Source organism: Apis mellifera, linkage group LG6 (assembly GCF_003254395.2).
Source record: "Apis mellifera strain DH4 linkage group LG6, Amel_HAv3.1, whole genome shotgun sequence".
In the NCBI taxonomy this organism is placed as follows: Eukaryota; Metazoa; Arthropoda; class Insecta; order Hymenoptera; family Apidae; genus Apis; species Apis mellifera.
The window spans coordinates 11,341,019-11,364,439 of NC_037643.1; the positions used below are offsets into that span (position 1 = coordinate 11,341,019).

At 38.0% G+C, this 23,421-nt stretch overlaps 1 protein-coding gene across 11 annotated transcripts in view; it reads left to right on the forward strand.

The window, feature by feature from the left end:
- The first annotated feature begins 6,081 nt into the window (after nucleotides 1-6,081).
- The window catches only part of LOC411157 (fat-like cadherin-related tumor suppressor homolog), a 511,957-nt gene continuing 494,617 nt past the window's right edge, over nucleotides 6,082-23,421 (forward strand). For 10 of the 11 annotated variants that reach the window (XR_003304828.1, XM_026441195.1, XM_026441194.1 and 7 more), the window contains exon 1: nucleotides 6,083-6,479. The gene's annotated coding sequence lies outside the window, so the exon portion shown is untranslated. Of the gene's footprint in view, nucleotides 6,480-23,421 lie in introns of all 11 variants that reach the window. The other variant, XM_026441203.1, reaches the window with a different exon arrangement.

Below are 23,421 nucleotides of genomic sequence, written 5' to 3' on the forward strand. Positions count from 1 at the left end.
CCGGGACGTGCGTTGTTTTTAACGGGAATGGAAAACTTGTTACATTGAACAACTTGTTACAGAGAACTGACTGTTGCACAAATTGCTGATATTGCATTATCGAATACCGTCTACTGTCGTGTAAAATGCTTGTTTATTAGACGATCTTTTAACTATCTCGCTTGTATAATGTTGTTAGAATAAAATGAAGAAAGAAAAGGAGAGAGAAGAGACTGATAAAGTCCAAGTGCAAACAGATACAAATACGTGTTATATAAAATTGTAGTAATTCGAAGTATATTCGAGGGCAAGTTTGAAAAGATAACCGTTCGAAATAAAAATTCTAATCAGCGTCGTAGATTCAGGAGGTGAAAATCACTCGCTCCGGATCATCGTAATCTCGCGAAACCACGAAATCCATTACTCCTGCGCTGAAAGAGCGACTGGTTGGGAAGGCTTGGGGTCAGCGCCGCTTCGAAATCCATGAGACTCACGGACTACTACAAGGCCAAACTCAATGATCCTACGCCGTAAGAGTTGGAACGAGAATTCCACGGTGAGAGTAAACCTCAAACTTCAGACTCTCTCTGTTGCAGTGGAAACACCGAGTATTCTCGGGATCATAACTTTCGGGACAGAGAATAATAAAAATAATTTTCATAATGATATTCCTTCCTGAGCAATTTTGAGGAGTAATTTTTTCAATCTGTCAATTTAAGATCCTTTTTCGAACTTGGGCCGTCAAAATTTTGATACGTCGAATTGTAGAGAATCTGGAAGATTCTAGGTTAGTTTCGAATTATGTTTGGCAATTGTAATATTGAATCGATGCTGGAAATTCTGAAAGTTTTAATCCAAAGTTTTGTAACGTGATAAAAGATATCTTATTGATGGTAAAACGTTCAATATTCTATAGATTCGGATCAAAACCGGATTCTATGACCCAGAATTCGAAATGATCAAGGTTCTACAAGGAGCAAGGTTCTGGCGTTGATCATAGCATACATCTCGTAAACAAGAATCATAGAGTTCGAAGTTCTCCACTGCTGTTGACAACAATTTCGTCTGATCAATATTAGCCACTTTGATGTTATGTGGTACAAAGGTGATATTAAATTGCAATCTTGATTCCATAGCAATGTAAGCGCAGCTGCTCGATTTTCGTGTATTGTCAAAGAGACTTAATGTAACATAATTCCAAGATCCTGGATAGTACCATACGTAGACGCGTCTCGATTAAATTGTTATTTAAAAGACAAAGAGGAACAAAATATTCGATATTCTCTCTTTCAAACTCTTGTTTAAAACTTTACGAATTTTTCAACAATTTCAAAATCTTTTTCTTTCCCTCTTATATATCGTCATTCAACGCGAAATTCTTAACGCAATAACATTTCGTATCGATTATATTGCCATTTTTATCAGTCACACGAATATCTAATCATCTAATCAGTCATTTTCATCTTTTTATACAAGTGCTAACTAATCAGATATTTTTTTTTTTAAAGTGCAATGAAGATATTATTTATTTATAGTAGAATCACTAAGGATTGAATATTTTTTTCTTTTTTCTTTTTCCTTTTATCTTCACGTACATCGCGTGTTCGAATTCGACGATTACGAGAGGGGTCAGTTGCTTAAGTTTCCCGAAATGTACACAAATGTGTATTTATCTTATACGCAAGTATATCGAGTCGATAAGTCTCGATGGGGCAATCTTTCGGGGCTTGGTACAATCTCGGCTGAGAATATATACAAGGCAAGGAAACTGTTTCGTACATCCCGGCGAGGAGAATATTCTCTTATACACCGACGAGTAATTCTCTCATCACGCAAGCTTGCGATGTAATTTCACCAAATGATTTATGACGGCCATAATGACCGAACGAAGGTCACGATCTCGACGAGATCTTCTCGATCGGGGATCGAGCCGAGCTACACTGTTGCGCGCAAACCAGAAAAGTCCACTCGTTATTAGTTTTCCACGGTTGACTTCCTTTCGACAAGATTCTTCTTTTCCAACTGTCCAGGAACCCCTTGCATAAAAATGTCGAGAATATATATATATATGTATGTATAATTTATCGAGATATTACGTTTCGATTCTTCCCCCATTTCTCGTAGGAGGAGAAAAAGGCTTGTTCTCGGAGACGAATCTAAATCAGTCCGTAGATATACCTTAACGCTGCCTTGCCCGGACTAGTTTTTACGTTCCTAGCATGACTCATTGCGCCTCGGATGAACCTGTTAGCGCCACCCTCTACGTCGAACCGGTGTATCCCGCCACCGCATCTTTGTTCATTAAAACGAAAAAGAAACTAACTGATCGGTATTAAAAATGATCTTCAACGTTCTCCAAAAATATATATATAGCCTCGCGTAATGCAATTCGAAGAACGACGCTCGTACTTCCATACCGATGGATGATCGATCGAAACGATCGATTTCAAGAGGAACGAATCGAACAATTTAATCGGCCCATTAAGACGCGGGTTCTCACCGAATTAATAATCGTTGGCTCGACTGCACGGTGTATATCTGCATATATAACTGACGTCGAAGGAGAAAGGGTGGGGAGGGCGCGATAAAAATTCTCGCAATGCAATCAGTCGGGTTGCTTAGGACCGCGAAATTGCGGGCATCGAATGTAAAATGGTACGGAATGGGTATGACCCTTTGGACGTGTGTACACGGACACGGGGTCGCACACACCGGCGGCGAGGAGCAGTTAATGGAAGCTTAGAGGTTGATAGCCTTGAGTATGTACCGCGGTTGGTCGTGCCATGGCCGACCGATTCTTCGACTCTCTCTCTTGGGCTCGTCCGACTTGACCGCTCTTTACCTCTAGAAATCCAGCCGCCTCTCTTACCCTCCTCGTCCGTCCCGTTCCATCCCTATTTCTCTCTGCCTCGCTCCTTTTCCAGGCCATCCTCGCCGTGATTCCTCCCTCCCTTCTCCTCTCCTCTCCCTCACTCCGGATGTTGATGGTGCAGGGACCGACTCGAAGCCTGGACGTAAACAGCGCGAAGGTTTTCGCTTGCCAAATTGGTTGGATAACGAGTCGGCCGCTAGAGGGACGCAGGATGCATTGAAAATGCTAGTGGATCGTAGTTGCTGTTATCTTAATGAGCATTCTCTACCAGGAAATGAATTCTCTCTCGCCGGTGAAATTCGAAATGTTTCGCGACTATTTTCAGTTTACAGTTATCCGAAAAGATGCGTGCGTGTGTCTCGATTGTGTTTTCCGTTATCATCATCATCATCATCATCACCACGATTACTGTTATAATTGAAACTGTATTATGTTCACGCGTGTTGAAAACACGTACGAAATTATTACATATCGATCCAACAACTTTTGATTCCATCCAATCGGCGAGAATTTCATCCTGTATTTTCCACTTACGAGTTTCCTGTTACGATGTTTCTTCTAATTACAACGCGTTAAATTACAGGTTTTGCCGCCACTGTGTCAACGATGAAAATAATTAAATAATTTGTAACCGAAGAATGCGAGCAATCGTTTTTTTTTTTTTTTTATAACTCTTGTTGGGAAAGGATCAAATTAACGGAAATTCGCTTTGGAAGAAGAACGCTTAAGCGTGAACACCGTCCGGGAAAACTTGGATGTGACCAGGCGGGCAACATTATCCCAACACGATTTCAAACCGATGGAGAGGAGGATACTTGAGAACCGGGAGCAGGAGGAAACGAGAGAAATATATAGGGGTCTTTGATCTGTACACCCTTCCTGCAAGTTCCTGGTACATGGCCGGCCCGTTACCTCTAGTCACTACCAACTACTGGAGTAAATAGTAGTGTGGTCACGTGTTTGTTCAGATCCGGACGCAATTTACCATCGTTGGCGGTGTCTATAACTAGCGTTTGCGATAGGTGTTGCTATGATCGGTTGCGAACAACACCGGTGGAACAGAACACATTTTCAAAATCGTGATTGCGTTTCTTCAGAATCTATCTTCTTCTCGAAGAAGAAATAATTAGACATTTTCTTCATCAATTGTAAAAAGAGTACAAGTAATATATTCGAAACGAAGGAAAAACTGTTTTTGAAAATAAAAAAAGAAAAAATTTGATACGAATTTTCTGCAAGAAAAGGAGGATGCACCAAATATTTATTAAAGCAGATATTAAAGTACGGAATATATGAAAATTTTTGAAAAAAAGATTATTTGAGAAGATATTGAGATTGACGTTTCGATGTTTTATCAGTTTCAGAAACGTTAACGCAATCAACAATGAGTGTCTTCTTAATATATCGCGGACAATATATCGGTCGATGAATCGCGTGACTTTTGTTAATACGATAAGTTCGTTACGAGACAGTTCTAACGAGGCGGTAAATAAGAGAAAACTGTGGAAACATGAGACAGTAATAAAAAGAAAATTGAGATTGTAAATAATGGTTATGACTAGGAGAGAGAGAAAGAGAGAGAGAAGCAGACCTTGGTTAATTCTGGAGATCTTTTCCCTTACAAATTGGCTGTCCAAAAAATAAGCGAAGAGTTTAAAACCGATCCTAGAGGCTTACTGATTCTGAAATCAGCCCGAGGGTAAGAGACACTGGAAGATTTTTCTTAGTCACGTAAGAAATACTTGTGAAAGCAAAAATTCCGGTAGGTAATAATTTTAAAAATATGAAATTTGCATAAAATATCTTGACAAATAAACTTATTACCAATTTATACTTATTACATCTATTTCCAATTTATATTTGTTCGGCACACGTTTCTTTATTACGCTATCGATAAATTGCATTTATGCAAATGTTTCTTGCCTCGATGCTTTTCTTTTCATCGAGCGATAGAGCCTGCGTAAAGATTTTTACCTCGGTAAATCATGATGTATAATGTGTAAAAAATTAATTTTTTATGGATAAATATGTAAAGGATAGTTTAAAATATATCTTGAATGAGAATGACAAAGAATCTTATAATATCGTGAGCAGATGTAGACATTAGTCATCGACAATTTCTCGAAACGGTAAGATATTGTAATCGCAAACACTGATATGAAGTTATATGACATAAAGAGTCATCTTTTAGAGGCGCCTTACTGATAGCCAAGGCATTCTTAAAGCCTCTAATATATCTCTATGAATAACACGGTTGCGACATCGGTACAGTATTGTCGGTTCAGAAAAATGGACATCGATATCGTATAAATCGTACTAAATTTTATCGATGACGAAATAATCGTAGAAAATTTCACATTCGAACTCGTTTTTCTTCGTATCGTATATACGCAATAATATAAACCAAATAAAATTTATACTTTCATCCTTTACGCGCAATCGTTCCTTTTTATCGATATAATATATATTTTTAATAACCGAGCGCATGATACAGATCGATTTATAAAATCGACAATTAAAAATTTTCGATAAATCTAGATTAAAAAGAAAATTATACTTGTACGACAGACTAAATTGTTTCGAAGCGTGAATCGGGATAAACGAACGAAAACATAGGCTTAAATTCATTCCTGTCCATTCATGTTTCACCTTGCAATTATGAGTCATATTTATAGACAGATCAATTTAAATTCTCTATATTCGCACAGAGGCTGTCTATTCGTCAAAAATTCGAAATATGACGGTAATCGACGTATACACCATAGAGCATCATTGCCGAAGTTGCGTGCACTGTTGTACAGCGGTGCATATCGTGGCCGAGCTTCTCCCAAGTGGGGAGAGCGAAAGAGCACGGTACACACGATGGATATTCGTGCTGGACTAGAGGGACTCGGCTGGAAAAGGGACCGGGTTGGCTGGACTGTGTAAGAGATCGTTCGTGGAGAAGGGATTGTCGTCGGCCGTGGAACACCGTGCAGAGAGGAAGGGATTGCGCGTGAAGGGGAACCCTGGGTCCGTAGAGGGGAGGAGGACACCGGGTAGATAGAGAAACGGAATAGCGAGAAAAAGAGAGGGGAGAGAGAGAGAGAGAAGCGTCGCGAAAGGGAGAAAGAGAGATGGGGACGAGAGAAAGGGAGAGAGAGAGAGAGAGAGAGTGGGAAAGGCGGCGTGCGAGAGAGAGAGAGGGTAGAAAGGCCTGCTAGGCTCGCCTTCCTTGACTGCCGCGCGGCGCGCTAGTTTCGGCTTGCCGCTCCGACGTGACGGACGCTCTTTTCCAGTGGACGCCGGCTTACACGTGGAAGCGGCCTTCTCCGGTGTGTCGTGCTTTTCTTTGTTTTGATCGCGTGTGAATTCGTGTGCACGGGCTCGATATACAGTGGAATATTCGGTGTGACAGTGGAAAATAAGCGAATTACGATTCGGTGGTTTCGTTTCTTCGTCGCGTGTACGCACTTCGATTGAGTTCAGTGAGCGTTACCTCGAAACGGAGCGTTGTGAGATTCGGACACAGTGTTTATTCGAATCTACGCCATCAACTACCTCGATTTGGATTACGTGAATCTAAAGCAACGGACGACGGGAACCGTGAGGAAAAGGGGAGCCGGAGTGAAGCTCGACATTCGAAAAGGTGCGTCCCATATTCATACAAGTGTCTCGAAACATTTGAATGCGAGATAGTCGAGGATATACGTACATTTATACCCATTTCTCGTGAAAAATATTCGATATAAGATGCTCAGTTCACGTGTTCGATGCTAGATTCAACGTACAAAGTCATAATTATCGTTAATTCGATGCAGAATTTTCAAATTTATCGACTGAATGTTTCGATCGCGTAAGACACAAAATGGCGTCGTTGATCCAAAGCATCATGGTTTTATGGCGCGAGAAAGAAAATTATCGATTTAAGGAAAAAATTTGACGCAAGACATTCGTTTTCGTGTAATCTATGTTTCTTATCTTTAAATTTATTACGGAATCGAAAATATTGAAATTCGCGATATGATGATGAAATCTCGAAAAACGGTTTCTTTGTATCATTGACAAATTTGAATGACCTATCAAAACTTGCGTTATATTTATATCTTCGATTAAACCGTATCAAAGGGGGGGAAAAAACATCGATTCTTCGCATTCGAATCGCAATACGATATCGAATATGAACGCGTATACGTTTGTTGCGAATTTTTTTTTTTTTTTTTTTTAAATTGATCTGGCAGTGTATTCCCATAACAATAAACGAAATTCCGTTTTGTGACGCAGATGGCGTTTGGCGATTCTGGGAATTTTAGATTTACAGATACACCTGAACCGTTTGTTTAGCCTGACGAACCTTAGCAATGCGATGTTTTTACTGAGGGTATCGTGAACGTGCTCGTCTCGCAAGCAATGTCAACAAACTCGGTTATTCGGTTTCTTTGTTCATTGCTTTGTGTTGTCAAGTAACTCGTAAAAGTAAAGAAAAAAAGAGATGAAAGCATAAAAAGAAGGAGAGGCGCGGAGAAATTTTTAATAACGTCTTTTCTTTATATTCGAATAAGAAAATAGCATAGGATGAGAATAAAAATTTAACGTTGACACAGTCGGAAGAATGCGAAACGAATACAACATGCAAAATTTCTTTCTAGGATTTGTTGAAAATGTTGTTTCACAGTGCTTGCTGTTTTACTAACTCGAGAATGTTATTTTTTTCATCGCGAGAACGGGAAAGGCGAGAAGGGGAGAAAATGATAGATGCGATATTTATTCGCATTAAATTAATGGCGAACGAGACCGATCCGTGTCGTGGCTTAACGAATGTGCACCTTTCCACGTATGTACGTTGAAATCCTTCGGGCCACTCTATTATGTCGGAACGAGTTTCTTAGTTTCAAAAACCAGTTCTCGAAAAATTTTTTTCACCGTGTACCGCGTTGCCCGGAGAAGAAACATTGGAATTCGTCAGGCGATGGGCAAACTTTTTCTTTCGCTCACAACTGCGACGTTTAAAGTGGATAGATCGTAGCGTTAAAAGAATCCCATATTTCATTACCCTTTAAACGCGCATGTTTCGAGACTCGACCATATTACTTTAGATAGATAGATCGTATCATTGCGTATTTTAGATAAATTGTCCTAGCATTTTGAGACGTTGAAAGAAATAATTTTCTTCCATTTTGTTTTTTTTCTAAATAGTATAGATAGTATTCTGAAATTACACGAATATAAAGGAACGGAAATATATATTGCATACACTTTTATTCGATAAATATCAAATAGATGGCACTTATAAACGATATAAGATAGATACGAGATAACAAAAGATGGTTAGTTTCAAAAATTGAAAAGAGAGAATTTTATTTCCACAGTTCTTTATTTAATAAAATATGAAATCGAATATGTGGAAAAATGAATATGAAAAATATTTTTCTTTAATTACGAAAGATTATAAAAGTACGATGAATACAAAATATTTGAACGATATTTTAAACTCTTTAAATATAAACAATATTTTTTTTTCATTTTTCATTTTATCGTATTTGTTTATTTCGTGCTTTTTTGAAATTCATATAGTCAGTATTTTGGTCAGTATAATAATAAACTTTTTTGTGTTTCAATATGCTGTATATAAAGTCAATAATTATATTACATTATTTATGAATTCATCTGGATAATAATTATTTTAATCGAAATAGCTAAATAACACTTCTGAATAATTTAAAAGGACGATAAATGTCAAAAATAAAGAAATATCGTGTCGTTAAAATTCTAATACTTCTATAAATTCTCTAGCTTGTATAATACAATCGATCATCGACTATTTTGTTTTATTTTATTGGGCAATTTTCTAATTGCTATCGAGCAATATGTTTTGACAAAGAACATAATTTCTTGTTTGCAATTAATTCTTGATAAACTCGACAAGTCCGTATTAAATTCGTATTAATAACCAACATTGAATTAGAATAGAAATTTATGTATCTAACCATAAATTTGCATATCACTGTTTTTTTCTTAAACAAATGAATTGACGTATAAGTGAAGTATATAGATATTTTATCATCTATTAAATTAAATATAAAATTCGATACACGAAAATATTTCAATTTTTCCCAATTTTTAATTTCATTCGAGGATCACTTTTCAAGGGAAAAATACGATTTTTTTAAAATTTATTTAAAACATAACATCATATATAAAAATATATATACAATTTTACTAAATCCTATTTAAATTTTTTTGAACATTTAAAAAATATCTATATGCTTCCATTTTTTAGAAATATATATACCTAACAAAATTTTCGAGATGAGCACAACTCTTCCATTTTTTTCTTTAATTCGTATCTTTTCCTCTAACAGGTTGTTCCTTTCTCTCTCTCCATATCGCACCGCCTAATCAAAAATCAAAAAAACGCGAAAAAATAAAAAAAAAATCAACAGAAATTGACTTATCGTGTTTTCGTAACCTTTTTTCTTCTTTTACTGTCTTCATTTATTATTATTTCCGTCAAACCGGTCGATATACAGTGTCGTGCAAACAGGGACCGACCAAATTTGTCCCATCGATAAGATTTGAGCGTGTAAAAAGGTCCATCGCCACGGATCCGTGTATCGAGAGTCGTTTTCGAGGCGAACTATTAGGTAGGCAGGCAGAGACGATACGTTGTTAAAGGCTTATGCGCGTAGTTTCCACGGGTGCTTTGACCTCTTGTCTTAGTCCGCATGTTAACGAGGCTTCGTTAATTACACCTCGTGAGATTACGACAGGGACAGGTGGCCGACGATTATCCATTATCCGTTCTAGAAACGTTGCTCGAACGGATACGACCCAAGCATCAGAGATAACCACTGATTAATACACTCTGTTCGCGGCGACGGAATCGATGTCCAATTGACCCAGTCATGATTCAGCCCGACAATGCCGAGGATTGAAAAACTGGCGAGGCGAGGACAGATGTTTTATGATCTCGATTTTTTTTTTTTATCGAGATGACGTTTCCCAAAGCGGGACAATTGATCTTCGAAGCCGATTACCGGATTCGATTATTTCTTCCTTCCTTCGAAAAATTTTGGATTTGTTCTATTCGTCGCGATAAATGGCGAAATTCTTGGCTGAGTTCTAAAGCCATTCTTCGGGATAATCCATTCGTTTTCGTTTAACTCGTCTATTTCGATTTTAAAGATCCAACCAGAATGATATATATATATTCATTGAATTATACTGGTGGATTTCTTTCTTAATAAATTTTGGATTTGTCGTCTGTTCTTTATCATGATAAATGAACGAACTAGCTCGATTCCGAGTCATAGGAGAATAATTGATTCTTCTTCGGTGGATATTTATGCCACTTTCGTAATTAGCCCATTAGTTAAATTGCTTCTTGGAAAAAATTTCCTCTTTGAGAAATTTTTCAGAGCATTTCATCTGTTTTCTCTTATCTCCTAGTTGAGATCATCGATCGAATCTCTTTCCTTCGTCGAAGAATGATTCTTTTTCAAAAAATATTTATCCCATTATTTAACGATCTCATCCTCGAAAAAACGTAAGCTTGTCCATCAAAGAAATTACAATTAGTTGAAATCGTGTTGCACTCGTAAAATTTTTAACAATCGGCGAGCAAGGATATCGTAAATTCGAGCAGGGCAATAAATGCTTGATAAAAGATCGTTGGGTGTATAAAGGCGACAACGATGGTCCCGGGCTCTAATACACGGGAACAGCTGGCACGTTCTTAATTCAACCTCGGCGAGAGTGCTGATCCCAAAGTGACAAAGGCTAATTTTATGAAGGAGAGAAACACCACAGTGGTATAAACGGACCCGCTCGAATTCTAGGCTACTACTCTTTACTCTCTACCCGTCTTAATCGTCCGAGATGTCGATTTTTATCGGTGTAATATATTCTTTTACGACGTCGATACGAATTATCGATCTTCTGCTACCGTTATCCTCGCTTTTGTTCTCGCTTCTATCCACTTATCTCTCTTCTCCCCGTTTGTTACGTTATGAACATCTCGCGAAAAATGATTCTCTCTTTCCCATATTTTAGATCCATTTTTTAGATCCATTTTTCTACGCTGAAAAATTAATCCTTTTTAATTAATACATTAATGCATTCGCTACTTCGTGTCATATCTCAGCTTCTCTATGATAAACTGCGGATATTTATACGTTTATGCAAAATTGAATTTTGTCAACAAAAATTTATATAGGATGGACTAAGCAAATTTTTCATTCCTTCAAAAATTTAATTTTACATAAATAATCTGTTTATTTTTCATAAAAAAATATTCGCATTCGGTAAAAACGATTAATTATATTTTTACCATCATTAATACTTTTTTGATATCAATTTAAACGAATCGCAAGGGTTGAAAATCAATCGTTTTGCAGTTCGTGCCACGTTGTCGAACTGTCTCGTTAGCTGTCTTTTAAACGGTTGTAAGAGGCCGGTGCAATCTGATGTAAAACTCGCCTCCACTCCGTATCGTAACCAGAGCATGAAAAAGGCGAGGACTAAACACGTGCACACGGCGAAGAAAAGACAAATTTTTTCGCGAAACGCAATGAGAGAAATAGCCTGACCCGACCCAGACAAGTGTTCCATGAATTGTTGGAAAACGTTCGTTCCATATATCCCTCTAACGAAGTTTTCGGCACGATTAAGAACCCAGCAGCGATCGATATATTACACACGCTTTTATGGTTCGACGATTTCGATTGTGCGAAACTTTATTTTATTCCAAGTTGGAAGTTTCATTCCTTATTTCTCGCGTAACGTGGTCGAGCACGTGGAATGGCTTTCGTTGCTCGTATAAATTGGGAATTTTAATTGTTCACCGGTTATATCGTTATATGTTAGAGTAATAATTTTATAATAATAATTTGTTTAACGCGTTTCGCGTTGATTCGTTTAATTTTTTGTATTCTCTTCTGTTGAATATAGATGCAATCACAGATATTACGTTTTATTTGAAATTTTTATTTGCTTCGAATGCAGTAAAAATTATTGGGGAGGGGAGGGAAAAAAAACTGGCAAATGTAACACGAGCCGAATATTTGCAGAATTTAAACGGTAATGGACAAATACAAATGACGTGTCATACACTGTTAAAATTGTATTTTAACAATATATTTAACATATTTTTCTTCCATTCGAATATCGACAATTTCGTAATAGAATTAATTCATTATTTTTTATTCGATTGTTAGCTTGTTAGCAACGCGGCGCAGTAATTTTTTTTTTGCGAATTAAACTAGGAATACTTTCGATCCATCATTGCCATCGTCCAAGAATAATGAGATGGGTATGAGTTCAAATCAAATTGCTAATCGTGCGAATCATACTCGTGTTTCACACTTTCGTTTATATCGTTTTCGAGGATAAATATGCCACGCATGAAATTAAAAAAAAAAAGGAAGAAGAGGAAAGGAAATATTATCACTCGAGAAATTAAAATTGCGAGACAACGTGTGAATGCACGTCTCTCGAGGAATTAATTAAGAATTAAACGTATTTGCCAGTAATGTTCGAACGTGTTCCCTCTTTAAACAGGAAGAAATAATAAATATTTGAACCTTATCTGTGCACGACCGTAATCGAGGAAACTGCCGGAAATGAAATATTACTCGCCGTATTACCGGGTTTAATAGCGCCGCGGAAAATGTGGAAATTCATGGTGTGCAATATGACGATTATATGCATGGTTTACGCCAAGAGAAAGTCGCCACTTTGCCATTCTCGTTAACATTCATAAACTATCTCGCATTAGCTAGGATTAGCTTCTTATCTCGATATTGTAATTTGTACATATACATATATGTATGTATGTATTATTTAAGACGAACGAATTGAATAATTCTATTAGAATTTTATTATTGACTCGTGTGAAAACGTGTGAAAAATGCAGTGAATAATATATATTTATACCGATCGTTTGTTGAAAAATCTTCTCTTTCTCTCTTCTTCTTTGTATTTTATTCGATAGTTTGAATAAAATAAAATTTTCCAATATAAGTATCTTACAAAATGCATTTCGTGTATTCTCAGAGCATATCCTCGTTTCGATAATGTTCATTTTCAAAGAATGGAATGTTCCGGTTGAATAGATGTCGCAGCTTTGTTACCTGTTTTTGCAACAGGTATCGAGAAGAAGGTGTTGAAGTTTCTGTGCGATTTTTTTATTTTCCTTTTTTATGTATACATGAGCTATACGAAAGAAAAAGGAAATACAGTCGATAGATTTTTTTTTTTTTTTTGCTCTGAAAAATTGATGGAAAAATCGGGACGTAAAATGCGCATCGACGTGGGTGAAATATGAAATCGTTTTGCCGGCTTCTTCATAAGAAACTCGTACAAATTGAAGATACGAGATGGAATATTTTGCATCAAACATGCATTTCGCAAACTCTTGCGTATTATATGGTGCCGAGAGTGTGTAGAAAGCTCTTAAAGGATATTGTAACGTAAAAGATAGATTTTTCTATAAGATGCGCGCGTACATTACTTCCGCCTTTTCTTCGCCTCCTCTCTTCGCCTTCCTTTTCGTCTCGCCGTCGTTGCTCACGGAATGTTGACATTATCCGTATTCGAGACGGAGGGAAAATATATATCTCTCCCTCTTACTCTCGAGTTCATAACTTTTTAAATAAGCTTGTAAATAATTTAAACGGAAAAAAATCGTATATACATTCACAATAACTATAAATATTACAAACTATAAATTACCGCGGTCTATAATTGTGTCAAAAGGCGTTTTTCTTCGGAAGTTGACAGTAATTTCGTAAGTTTAATTAGCTATCGTAATAATTTATCGCGATGTTCTGAGAAGCGCGCAGTAACATATGATAATTAAATGTAATTCCCTATAATGTATACAAAATTAATGGCATATAATTAAACCCGAATCGTGTTAATTAATTTGTCATTTGTAATGCAACATACAAATTAAACACGGTTTCACCGATTATTATTTACACCGATATTTATATACATAAACGCACACACACATATATATATAGTTAGAAAAAATAAAAGACGTACGTATAATCGTTCAATCAAACGAAATAGAATTTACGAGAGAACCGTGCCGTAAGCCGTTTATTCCATTTGGTAAAACTACGCTGCACATCTCTCCTCTCCTTTTCATTTCTCTATCTTTAATCTCCTGCTGTTCACAATTAAATATAACAGCGTTTACAAAGCCGGCTGGATCGTTTACGTTATCAACTACTAATTTCACCGTTATTTTCCCTCCAAGACAGAGCCTCGCTCACACCGAGAATTTTGCAAAAGTAAGTTTCAGATAAATGTTGAACCACTTAAAGTAATCTGGGTTTGCGATTATTAAGCAAAGACCACGGGATGCGAGGCCACGAAACGGGCTCAAATGAGAATGCTTCCAGAAGAACTCGGGAGCTGATTAATAACGTGGAAATTACGTAGACCTGTCTTCTCTGTCTTCATCCCTTCTCCATCTCTCCTCCATTATCTATCTCTTTACTCCTCCTTTCCTTTATTTTTCCCCATCTTGGACGCGTTTCTCTTTGTTCTTACATCTTTTTCGCAACGAAATCGGATCGTTGAAAATTGGTGTGCAATGAAGATAAGGTAAAAAGCGCGGATGGATCAATTGAGTTGGAGGTGACGGTAATCGCGTCGTAAAAATAAAAAAAAATTAATAGCTCCGACCAGTCTCGCCTCGAATAACGCGTTATTACGAGGCGCTCGTGAGATCGTTCCCCTCGTAATGAATGCCTTTCCCTTCGTTCCAAATGGAGGAATATTTAAAAAAAAAAAAGGAAAGAAAGAAACATCGGCGTTCCCATTTTTTCGCGGGGATATTCAAATAGTAAGTTTATTGTCGTTGAAACGGTTGCGCGAGCACACCGAGGTCAAGACGGAATCGGCGCTCTTTCAACGTGTCGCTAATTTTCGTTTTGTCGATTCGAGAGAAACTTCTCTCGAAATTATTGCCGCCTGCGAATTTCACTCGAGACACGTATTACATATAATTATATATTCAATTATATACAGGGAAAAGTAACGTTCGTCACGTTTTATTCTTTTCGTGTCTCGCACACATGGACTCGCACTGGTTGCGAAGTTTGTCGTTTGAACTTTTTTTTTTTTTTGGGAAGACGAAGAATTTCTATTGAAATTGTCGTTTTAAAAATATCCTCGTCATATTTTTCTCGTCTTTTAAAATTTTAACCGTTGTCGACAATTTAAGTATGTCAGGGAAAAGAAAACATAATTTATATTTAGTTTTCGTACGTAACTTCTTTTGTATAATAATTCTTAAATAAAAGTTACAGAAAAATTTCATCGAATCGAATTTTACACAACAAAAATGTATAATCGTTTAATTATTATGCCATCGTGATTAAATTATTTCTTTTTTCAAGAATTATCATTGAATACATTATCAAATATTCGCATTAAATTCACAAAAATTGTACAGGATTTTCGTAATGGAAATATGTTACATATATCCTCACTTTTTAATTTCAAAATTAACGATACTTCAAATCATTCTTTCCATCGTTCAATATTCCATCTCGTATGATTTCATACAAGTGTTCCATATAAGCCAAATCACACTGGGGATATATTTTCCATTACACCAACCTTAATCTTCTAATAATCTTCCCGACGTTCGATCCTTGGTCTACGCGATACATGATTATTTCGAGGCGACAATGTGTCGTTGACCGACACTCGAAAGAAGCCTACGCGTATTCCGCACGCATAGCTGACCCCATGTAACCTCGTTCCAAACGAGGAAACGAATGAATGAAGCCGAGCCAGTCACACTATACTCCTATACTCGAGTACGCACGACTTTGAACGGGTGGCGTCTAGTTTCTACGATGGCGCGACAGGAAATCGTTGTTTTAAATTAAGAAACAATAACCGTGCGTTGGATCGGGTGGGAGGCGTGTGCACCCCCGCTTTCTTGTGCGGTTATCTACAGTCGTGGAAAGCTCGGTTGGATTATATAGAGTGCACAGCTGCGTTCACGATAATAAGCCTTCCTCTCCTCCCCTCCTCCCTCCGCTAATTCGAAAACACGCCAGTGCGCCACTGGGTATATCGCTAATCTCTTCCCCTTCCTTCTCTCCCCCACCTCCGCTTGTTTTTATACCGGTGGATCGTCTTACGTGAACGAACCTCATCGGTGTTTCTCGGTTTTAAACGAGCGACTCGGTTTTTTTTTTGTCAGCCACTTGGAGAAGTGCGTTTTCGTATCTACCAAAGCGGCTTACGATCGTTTACGATTCGTTTTACGACGTAGCGTCGTTTTTTTGCGAGTAAATCACGGAACGATGGATGTTGTACTTGGCACGTAGACAGAGGAGTGTGGTTCGTTCGATTGTGCGGCGTTTCAAGTACGCGGAGGAGGAAAAGAATTTGTCGAACGGCTCGATTCGACGCTTGCCGGGCTAAGCCGGCCCGGCTTAGCAAGAGGGTCTTTCCCCATTTCGTCTCTATTATCGTAGGTCGGAGAACGTGGTGGGGTGATGTAGGGATGAGGAACGTGTCGGGAGGGTAGTACGAGTATTCGATAAAATTGTCGGATTTCTATGAACGTGTAGTGATACGCGAAGGGAATTCTGTCACTGTTCCTTTTTTTTTTTTTTTTATCGTGGAAAATAGGAAGATATGATATACGAAGTAGAATGTGATCGAGATAAAAGATCCTTCGAAAGGCGTTTATGGCTTCCTTTTATGATCTCGGATTTATGATAGTTTTGCTACCTTATTATTTATCTCTCGAATTTTTTAATAACGCGTCATTAATTTTAAATTGTTATTCACGGAATTCAGGAAGATGAAACATCTTTTCCCTTTCTTTCGTGTAATGGATCATGTATCACGCGATACTTTTACTTTTACGATACTTTTACAGATCGAAACATTTCTGAATCCTTTACTTGAATCCTCGTACGAATTTTCACGATCGAGTTGCCGACGATTGTCTCAAGGAATCGATAAAGGGCACCACAGGGGAAATCCACTTTATCGGTTTCTTTGAAACGTTCAAACTCGTCATGCCCGCTTTTGTTTGTCGAGGCAGCTCGCGAATTTTATCACCGGCCATAAAGCCTCGGTATAAAAGCAAAGGATACGAGTGTAACGACACGAGTGGAACGAAAGGCTCCAGCTACCTTGCTTCCCGCGCATGCACACGCGTGTCGCGCGTGTGTGTATATACAGGCTGATTCAAAAATTCTTCTTGAAACGAATCTGTACACGCGAAAGAAAAAAAAAAGTATTATTAACCCTGAATACGTTATATTTTTCATATCGAATCTCAATTATAAAAAATTGAAATTATATGAAATTAACATTTCTTCAATCACGTTCGTCAAAATTATAAAAATTTACAATTATTTATAAAATACTTACAAAACGAGTTCTCTATCGACGTTATTAACATCTTCTAAAACATATCTTTATATATATTTTCTTCCACGTGTCTGATATCAGAACTTTCAAGAACTTTCGATGACGAAGGAACAATGATGTTCCGAAATTTTCCATTTTGAATTTTTCTTGTTCATTTTTGCGCATTTTCATCGCGTAGCTATTTCTGGATCACCTTATGTATAAGGTATAAGGCCTACCTCGCCTCGACGGCATTGTTCCCTACTAGTCGAGTTACGTGCCTCGCGAAGAAGTTTCGCGTTATTTCTGGAATACACGCGATATGAAGTCCCGTGTACGGAAGCACGCGGGCCGATACCAGGTCTCGCGTGCTTGCCGAGCCGACTTGTACGCACGAATCGAGAGACACAGTAGCCGTGTAGTAGGCCTAGTTGCTTACGTTGAATCTCGTGATGAAACTCGGCCTGGGTTAATTGCATAATCGTGAAATTTCGTGAAATTTCCGTGCACGGATTAGCGATGCTTGATATTATCTTTCCGACGATTTTCGTACGATAAGAGAATATTTTACACAAGTTTCGAATCTGATTATTGATTAATTAATCTTTTTCTTCTTTTTTTTTTTGCGGAGAATTGTGATAAAGTTTCTTATCTTCTATCTTCTAGCTGTGAAGGAAATTAATTAAGTTTCTATGGAGATTAATAACGAGGCTCTGATCTTTATCTAATAATTTTCCTCGTTAAGGATATAGAAAAGATGGAGAAGGGAGAAAGTTTTGTTACCCAACTTTTGCTTCCCCAGTTTCGTTTTCGAGATGGACAAAACATAGCGTGGAATAGCAAAGGATAGTAGAAAGAATGGTTAGATTTTCGGTTAAGTTAGAAATTTAACGTTGGACGTTTTAATATTTTCTTCGAAAATGGAGAATTCTTAAAGCGCTCCTTCTATTTATGCGAAAACTACTGCAAACTGCTGCATATGTATATGTATATGTATATATATATATATATATATATCTCCATAACTCAAAATCTCGAGGTTAAATGGAACAAATGTTCGTTTGAACGAGTTTCTGCGCCTGGAATGATAAATTGGAAAGGATTCAGTTTACAAGGGGGGGAACAAATTAAACGGAGTGTTAGAACCGCGCGAGTATCGCAATAGTTTTGTAAAATACAACAACGATCGTTCTCGCCGCTTTTAAAAAAATTCACCCGTAGTATCGTTCACGAGTAAAATGGATGTCATTAGTCTACATGTATATCTACGTGTGTACAGAGCAGGTTTCAAACGTCGAAGGAAGGAAATAAGCTTGTACGCGAGAGATATTATCGATGTATAGGTAGATCTCGCTTGTTTTCCAATTCGTCACACTTGGAAGGCGAAGCCTAGAATAATTTACCGTACACGTACGTATACGCTCAATTTTTTTCTTCTTCTTCTTCTTCTTTCTTCTTTCTCTTTTTTTTTCCTCTCTCCATCATTTCTCGAGTATCGAGCGTAGTATAAATTTTACATTATACTTCGACGTCATTAAAAGTCGTAACCGTATAATTAGCTGTAGAAAACGCGTATATTGCTATTCAGTCACATTTTATTGCACACATTCCTCGAAGCAATATTATCTCGATATTACATTGTCAATAACGATTCTCTGAAATAACAGTCGGTTATTCTTTGATGTTTCCATCTTTCTATGTATCGACCGTTTTTTTTCCACCTTTTCCGTTTTTTAATTTTTCTCAGATTTATCGAAAGATAAAGAGTCTCCGTTTCCCCTTTATCTTCCACGATTGTTTTTCTTCTATCCTCCTCTTTCTTAGACGTTGCAAAACGCGTTTGATCCTCGAGTTTTCTTATCGCGACGTCTCCTCTCGAAAGTCCATCAATATCGCCCCTAAGATGCTGTCCCACACCCCACTCTCCCTCCTTGTCCCATTACCGCCTTTATCCCCGAAACAATTTCTTTGATAATCTTTTACACGGATCCTCCGCTGCAGAGGAACCCCGCTCGCTCCCCTTGGTAATTGGCCCAGGGGGAAGGGGAGCCAATTATTCATGTTCGTGTTGCTGCTCACCGATGGACGATGATTAATGATATGACGTTACGTTACGCCGCGCCAGACTTCGATTTACCTCGCTTGTCCCGCTCGTTACGTATCACGTATTATCAGCGATATTTGTTTCATCGTATCTCGCATAGAGAAGAAGATATCTGAAGGCGTTTCAGATTCGAATCGATTCGAACGTTGTTTAATTCAGAATATATTCGATGTATCGTTTGAACGATTATTGAATACGCGTATCGAAATGCAAATTATATCCTCATTTATATAAAAGTGTATCGATAGATACGTTTTTTTTCTTATTTAAGAGATTACACGAAATTTATGCCTGCGAGATACCTGGCCAACGAGATAAATGCGATCTAAATTCGAAATAGAGTTTTGGATAGGCAAAGTCACAACCAATCATCTGTCAGTGTCACGTTGCCTATTCGAGATCGTGGTCCACGATCGGAATATCCGATATCGTTGGAAACTTGTTGGATACAGACACACACATATACATATTTCTTGGTGTTTAATTTAATTCAATCGAGGTATATGCATAGATATCCATCGAATTATTCCAAGATTCCTTTCGAAAAAGGTAGTATATAATATAAAATATTTTCCGAAAGGAAATATTATTAACATCCGGTGATCCCTACTACCTGATCGAGATCGATATTAAATCCATCCATACCCGTACGTCAATCTCTATTATGTAAACAAGGAATTTATTAATAGCAAATTGAGTCAATATTACATCGTATGAAATAGCTGTTAAATTGATCTTTTAACTCTCGAAAATTTATCGTCAAAGGATATCACGTTAAACCAATATCTGCCCGGTATGAAATTTCATCCATAATAGCTTTTACGGATTAAATTATCGCGTTACACGTATGACAAAAAATGAAGAAAAAATTAACACTTTTTTTCTTTCCACCATTCCATAAAACATCTCTCGCTGTTTCAAAAAAAAGAAAACGATAAACTTATTCTCCCTCTCTGCTGAATAATAATCTATAAAGGAAGCGTGCCCCCATTGCCAAGGTAATCCCATTGCTAATAATATACACATTGATCGATATAACAGCGAAGCGGGGCCCGTTTGGAGTCGTGACAACGGCAAGTCGTGGAATCCGGCTGACCGCTTGTTCCGACAGCAATCTACCGTCATTACCGGCATCACAGAGAGCTCGTTAGTCTCATTTATATTCACGTTGCTCGAGTACAACTTATGCCCGCGAAGTAGACGAGGAAGTTTCGCCACGGCTCTCTGTATAAGTTCGCTCTTGTCCCTCGTTCGGGCCTTCAGCCGACGAAGTACGCCACTCCGTACGCCCTTCCGCACGCTCTTCGCGTATAAACTTTCCACCGGGGTGGTAATGCACGCTTTTAACGAAACAACCGCGTCTCCCTGTTTGTTCGTTTGGTCAAGCGGCGGATCCCTGCCCGAAATCGTGTTAATTGGAAGGAAGAGGATTGTTGTTCGAACGATTGAAATTTGATTGAATTTGATTGAAATTTTCATTTTCACGCGATGAATTATAGTATTTTTATTACTTAAAATTATGAGGAAGGATGAAATTCGAAAATGGACGAATTGAAAGATTGTAAAATTTTAGTACCGTTATTCGAGAGAGTAATATTCGTGGTGTAGTTAATATATTTGTGGTGTAGTTTCGAAGGATTATGTGTTTTCGAAATATATACGGATCTGTCGCAGGGAACGTTAGCAGGAGGGTGCACGCACTTTGATTATTTCACACGATTGTATACGCGTTCTCTCCCTGTTCTCTTCTCTCTACCTATCTGCTTTGGATTTCCCCAGGGCCTTGACGCAGCTATAATTGATAGAACGTTGGCTGGATACCGATTTCACAGAACAATTCGGCAACTCGACACGCAAACAGAGTGAAATTAGTGAACGTAGGGAATTTTCGGGCTGTTTCTCTCGGATTACTTGGTTCGGTGCCGTTTAAATTAGGCGATACTTTAACCCCTTGGCATATATGCATAAGGAATTTATTTATAAAATGGGTGTTTAAGAGAGGCTGTCTCAATTTTCTTTCTTATTCTAATCATTGGAGATTTTGCTTAATTGGGAAATTGCAAATTTTTTACGCGGGAATATCTCCTATGATATCGCTTTATTATTTGTGAATAAAATGCGCAAATAAGAATTCAGCTCGTTAAAATTAACAAGAATTTTCACAAAAATTATCCTTCAACTCGCGTTTTCAAAGAGAAATCCCGGAATACCATTTACAAACGCTTTTTCCTCGTTTCGCGGAGCACGAAATTTATTCCACCGCTTGAAAACCAGAAATCACAAGTATGCCATAGTATTTTTACCCGGTGTACAAATTACCTTACGAAACTTCTTCTCCGAAAGGAAAATATATTCTAAAATATAAAAAACCTATTCAAAAAAATAATCACAATAATTAATTAGAAAGAGGAATCGATCGATATCGGCCCTCGACGAGGATGACGAGCGGAAAAAAATAGGAAATTCATCCCGAAAAGATTAACAACCGGCGTAATTCCGTACCAAAATGAACATAAAGTAACCGATTCATCCACACACACATATATATATGTATACTATTCTTAGCGTGCAAGCAATTTAATCGTCGTCGAGCATCCGTAGCTTCTCTATTTGCAATAAACAAGGATCCATCGTTCACGAAGATTTCGCGTCGAGCCACCCTCCCTCCTCTGCGTTGAGACGAGTCGAGGCAATATTCGCGAGTCAGGGAAGGCAGCTCGCCACCCCTGAAACGAGGGTGGCGTTCCTTTATTGTTCCCGAATGTGCCGGACCTCGACGGTGTTTATCACCGCCTGTGCACCCTTCTCGTATCTTGTTAAGGGAGCCACCGACCCCCCAGCACGATGATTCACTCGTGCATCGACCACCCCCTCGTGGATAAGGGGCGAGCAGGCGAAGGTTTGTGCGTTTATACACGTACGAGTGCAACTCCCATCCGTAACAAAACGAAAGGAAATTGCTGCGAAAGTTACCCCTCGGCCGATCTTCTCTTGACCCTCCCCTTTTTGCGTCGTTCACGATGCTCCCCAAATGCTCTGGATATATCGCCACGTGGTGGAGATGCTTGGGTGGCCGAATCGCATTTGAATTTGGGGTGGGTTTACTTGTTTCGATCGTAAGTTTGGTTTTTCTCTCCTTCTTTTCGTTTATTTTTTTGATTTCGGGGAGGCTTTTTTAGAACTCGAGTGGAGAGGATTAGGTATCTTATATTCGAGGGTGAATTTTTCGTGGAAAGTTTGGAAAAGTATAATTTGGAGAATTAAAGAAGATGGGATTGAAGAATATTTTTTAAATCTTTTAATTTTCTTCTCTCTAATTTTTCTTTTCTTCTTCTCTAATTTTTTAAATCGATTTTCGTTCGAAATCGTAGATAAAGGATCCGAGATAGAAAGAAAAGGATTTAAAACTCGTTTGATATCTCTGAATGAAAATTAATAAGAATAAGATGCAATATTTCTCTAAAAAATATTTACATCCATGAATACAGGAAACAAATGAATAAGGATGTGAAACTTTAACGAGATTCGTCAATCGGATCGCTAAATCGGTATCTCAACTTTGGCTCGTCCATCAACCGACTATCTCACCGATTAAGCTATCTAGGTCAACGACAGATTCTTCCTTCGTAAGCCTGACATTTGAAAATTAGCTACCGCCTACGGATTCCTGTGTCGGTTTAACGAACGGTTTCCCTCCTCCCTCTCCTCCGGTAATTTAAATCCATCAGCCTCGATGGAAGGATCTATGAAAAACTTTCTGGAGGATATTTAAATCAGATATTTAAATCCCTCCATCAATCGCGTTTTCCCGATCCTAAACGTCAACCTTGATCCTTTCAACGCGAAAAATTCGGGAACGAAGCTCGTTTCTCGTTGCGAGAAGCGAACGACGACGTTATGGCTGTAATTCATGGTTGGTAGTATTAAGGTAGCGTGAGACGCGGCATAAGCTGCGGCAACGTGATTCCAGTGAATGGTGCACGGTTTCCGTTTTATATAGGCGTCCAGGGGAGTCTCGTAACCGGTGGTAAAATTAGAAGCAAATTTATTCCGGGGGACAAAAATAAGCGGAAAATATGGAAATCGGTATTTT